Source organism: Oratosquilla oratoria, chromosome 5 (genome assembly GCF_046742065.1).
Source record: "Oratosquilla oratoria isolate Oo_2021 chromosome 5, ASM4674206v1, whole genome shotgun sequence".
Lineage (NCBI taxonomy): Eukaryota > Metazoa > Arthropoda > Malacostraca > Stomatopoda > Squillidae > Oratosquilla > Oratosquilla oratoria.
Genome location: NC_134781.1, coordinates 30,075,261 through 30,080,260, shown reverse-complemented (window position 1 = coordinate 30,080,260; position 5,000 = coordinate 30,075,261). Strand labels below are relative to the sequence as shown.

The 5,000-nt window shown below is 45.0% G+C and overlaps 1 protein-coding gene across 1 annotated transcript in view; it reads left to right on the top strand.

Moving 5' to 3' along the window:
* Positions 1-5,000, top strand: part of LOC143025431 (ATP-binding cassette sub-family C member 3-like) — a 161,163-nt gene that overhangs the window by 120,806 nt on the left and 35,357 nt on the right. The gene's annotated exons all lie outside the window — the stretch shown is intronic.

Here is a 5,000-nt window from a genome sequence, read left to right as displayed (position 1 = left end):
AGGAGGGAGGGGGTGAGGAGGGGGGGTTGTAATGTCCGTACCAGCTTGTTAACTGCCGCGCGTGAAATAATGTCAGGTGTCCACTGCCTTTTAGAAATATTAATATTAGGGCATTCCTCAATTAATGCTGATTCAACTATTTTCCTCCTGAAACCGCAGTGGGACTTGAACACTAATCTGGCCTTACCACAATCGAAAGAATGATTCTTATTTTTGACATGAAGAAATACTGCCGAGTTTTCTTGCCCATACCTAATTGACCTTTTATGTTCTGCCAATCTAGTGTTCAAGTCTCTCCCGGTTTGACCCAAGTAAACCAAATCACAATCTTTGCAGGGCAAACAATAAACACCAGGTGACTCAACTTCCTTTGGTTTTTGTTGAACGTTCACAATTTGCTTACGCACGGTGTTAGGATAGTGATAGGCAATAGTGAGACGTTCATGAGGAAACAACTTAGTAGAAGAACTGATGGTATTATTGAATGGAATTTTTAAAATGTCCTTAAAGGAGCGGTGAAAACTTGAGGGGACGGAAGTTTTAAAATGGTCCAGAAATTGAGGACTTCCAATCCTGAAAGCCCTCAAGAAAAGGCCAGAGGCAACACTTTTCTTAACATTGTCAGGGTGATTGCTAAAAAAGTAAAGGTAACTCCCTGAGTGGGTGGGCTTACGGTACACTGTAAAGAATAAATTATCATCAGTTCTTCGTATCAAGATATCCAAGAAAGAGATTTGGTGTCCTTCTTCCCATTCAACTTTAGATTTAAGATTCGGGGTCAATTGGTTCAATTTATCATGGAACACTTCAAATGGGCACCAACTGTCATCCCACGCCGAAAAGATATCGTCTACGTACCTGAGCCAAATCATTTCGGGCGGTTTGATGCTGGGCAAAAGGGTACACTCAAAATACTCCTTGTATAAATTGGCCAAAACAGGAGGGTTGGTAACTTTCAGTTCATTAATGCAATTATCAGTTGTGATGTTACGGACTTGTCTGTTAAACTCGGCGGCTGCGTTCTTGAGGGGATTTTTGGTGAGTTTTTCATAAGTGGCCGAATCATTAAGCAACTCATAGGCTTTCTTAACATAAACAGACTGATCTAAAATAACAATATTGCCACCTTTGCAGTATGGGTTCCAATTTGTCTCCTGTTTTGGCCAATTTATACATGGAGTATTTTGAGTCTACCCTTTTGTGTAGATCGGATAGACTGGAAGGGATTTGAATACTAGGATGATTGAGCATAAACGTTCCATTAAATATGCACAAGAGAGCTCAGCTGTGTTCCAACATATTAAGCAATTTAAACATTGTTTAGATTGGGACAAAGCTGAGCTTATTCATAAATCCAGATGTGAGTTCAGGAGAAAAATGGTAGAATCTACTATCATTGAATATCAGCCCAACATGAATATTTCAAAGGGGCAATGGTCCCCGGATATAATTTCCGGACTCTTCATCACCAACCTATTGAAAGCTCATTTGCCTCCTGACCTCACATACGGAGTGAGCCGAGGGTAGAGACATCTTCCCATGTTCCCCTTTCTTTTGTTAAGGGTGCTACTTAAGCAGCACGCTCTCTCTTAATTGTATCTACTGAAGAGGATTGCAGTTTTCAATCGAAATATATAGATTCCCCGTTTCCAGTCTTTTCTACTCCAACAGTGGTTTCTACGTTATTGGCAAATGTGTGATTACATTTTTCACCTGTAATATATATATATATATATATATATATATATATATATATATACAACAAGAGCTCTTTCCCCCTTATAAGAGAGATAGTTAAGTCAGAGGCACGAACCTATTCCCACTCATCTCACTCCCCTCCACCAGCCATTCCATCCCTCACATCTCAACTCCTAATGAATGACGGGTCACCTCTGTATCCGCCAACTGCCCTGGGTCAAACGCAATGCAGTAAGACAAAGTACATCCACAACAAGGCCGCTTCACTTAATCGGCGGCCCCCCCCCTATATATTTATATATATATATATATATATATATATACATATATATATATACATATATATATATATATATATATATATGTATATATATATATATATGTGTGTGTGTGTGTGTGTGTGTGTGTGTGTGTGTGTGTGTGTGTGTGTGTGTGTGTGTGTGTGTGTGTGTGTGTGTGTGTGTGTGTGTGTGTCTGTGTGTGTGTGTGTGTGTGTGTGTGTGTGTGTGTGTGTGTGTGTGTGTGTGTGTGTGTGTCTGTGTGTGTGTGTGTGTGTGTGTGTGTGTGTGTGTGTGTGTGTGTGTGTGTGTGTGTGTGTGTGTGTGTGTGTGTGTGTGTGTGTGTGTTTGTGTGTGTGTATGTATATATATATATGTATATGTATGTGTATATATATATGTATGTATGTATATGTATATATATGTATATGTATATATATATATATATATATATATATATATATATATATATATGCACACACGAAGGGGTATCGTAAAGCTTAATTATCACCCGGAAGTTATTCAGCTGTATCGATGAAATTTTGTCAGTATAATCAGTGGTCCTCATGTGCGTGATGTTTTTTTTTTTTTTTTTTTTTTTTTTAACACGTGGCGCTTGATGTCAATAACCTGCAAGATGGAAATGATTGAGGCTCGCAGCGTGATTAAGTTCCTGCATTTGAAGGGTTATAGTGCCCGGCAAATCTATGGTAAAATGAAGGCCCTCTGTGGTGATGATTGCCCGTCATATAACACTGTTGTGAGATGGAAAAGGAATTTTCAAAATGCCCACATGTCCCTCACAGACGAGCCAAGAACTAGACGACCATCACTCACGGACAGTGCGGCCACAGTGAAGAAACTAGAGAATCATATCCTGGAAGACCGACCAGTAACCATACACGTGATCATGCATGGTCTTAGTTACGGCAGTGTGTGGAAAATTAAACTGTACATGTCTAAGGTGTCAGCACGCTGGGTTCCGCGCTGACTGACTCCTCTCCAAAGGCATACATGGCGTGACCTGTCGAGGCAGATGCTGACTCTTTTGGAGCAGGATGAAGAGGATTTCTTTGGTCGTCTGGTAACTATGGACAAAAATTGGATCTATCTGTATGATCCAGAGACCAATAAGATGAGCAAGGAGTGGAAGCACACCACATCCCCTCCTCCAAAAAAGGCTAAGGTCCAGAAGTCCGCAGGGAAGGGCATGCTGTCGGTTTTTTTGGGACTGTCGTAGAGTCATCCTCACATACTACCTTGCAAAGAGTCAGAACATCACTAGTGCATACTACTGCACACTTCTGAACAAGTTGCGAGAAGCTCTGAAGAAGAAACGCCGAGGTATAATCACCAGAGGAGTCCGTCTCCTTGCCGACAATGCATCCGCTCACTTATCTCAAGCTGTGGTTGTGGAAGCAAGACGATGTGGCTATGAAATCTTGCTGCATCCGTCGTATTCTCCCGATCTCGCCCCAAAGCGACTTTTTCTTGTTCCCAGAGATGAAAAATCCACTGCGGGGTCGGCGATATGATGACACAAATGACGTCACTCAAGAGGTGGAACAGTGGTTTTCAAAGCAATCTGAGGACTTCTACAACGGCGGCCTGTGGAAGGTCAAAAAACGATGGGAGAAATGTATGACTCTGGACAGTGACTATGTAGAGAAGTCTTAAGGATCACAAATAAAGATTAAGTTTCTGACTCGTTTACTTCATGGTCATAATTAAACATTTACGATACCCCACGTATGTGCTATGTGCATATATATATATATATATATATGTGTGTGTGTGTGTGTGTGTGTGTGTGTGTGTGTGTGTGTGTGTGTGTGTGTGTGTGTGTGTGTGTGTGTGTGTGTGTGTGTGTGTGTGTGTGTGTGTGTGTGTGTGTGCGTTGTGCGCGCGCGCGTGTGTGTATGTGTGTGTGTGTGTGTGTGTGTGTGTGTGTGTGTGTGTGTGTGTGTGTGTGTGTGTGTGTGTGTGTGTGTGTGTGTGTGTGTGTGTGTGTGTGTGTGTGTGTGTGTGTGTGTGTGTGTGTTGTGTGTATGTGTGTGTACAGTATATGTGTTATGTGTGCAACAGAAATGCTTGGGAGGGATGTTTGAATCAGTTTTATTGTGGCGATAGGCGTACATGGAGTGCAATATGCCCACTATAAGACAGCCAATTCTAGACTGGAATGAGACTCGCTGCGCAGAGTGAGAGAGGCCATGCCTCGTGCACATATGAATGTGGCCTTGTGTCCATATGAATGAGACCTTGTCAGCCGTATCAGAGTCTTTTTAGGAAGCGTCACTGGTGGTCGGACATGCTACGACACTGTGGCGCCCTGATTGTGTTCAGTGCTAGAGCACCTTATAGCATTACACCACATACACCCCCACCCCGTCCGCGCTCGCATGACCATTGGGAAGGGGATGCCTATCCGCGAGCCGTGGCGAGTAGCGGGGCCAGAATTGGGGGGATCCGCGCATGAGGACGGCAGGTACTCCACCGAGGGATGGGACGCGACGGGGCGGCATCTTCGGAGGCCGGTGGTCGCTCCCGTAGTGGCGGAGGCAGCGATGCGCTAGTCGTACAGCGGCAATCCTCGTCGGCGGAGAGGGCGTTTCGGAGCTTCCAATACTGAGGGACGGAGTTGGGTAGGGCGAGGCGGTCGGACGAGAACCCGGAGGTCACGCAGGTAAGCGAGTGACCTTAGATGGTGCTTAGCCGTGCCGTGGCTCGTAGTCTCCAGAGCGTCCCGTCAGCGTCGGCGGCAGGCGACGGGTTGTCCCCGCGAAGCGCCGGCGTTGTCGGTGACGGCGCTCCTGGCGTGAATATGGGGATGACCGGATGATTATCCGTCATCCACGAGAAGTGGGGCAATCTAAACGGATATGGCTTACGTTTGGATGCGGCCAAGGTGGCAGCAAGTGTCTCCAATGATAGTGGCGTGTCGGGTTTCGGCGTCCGTCGGGGAGTTGTCCGCGCACGAGGACGGGAGGTCCTCCACCGAGCAGAGAGGGCGGCCCGGTGCTG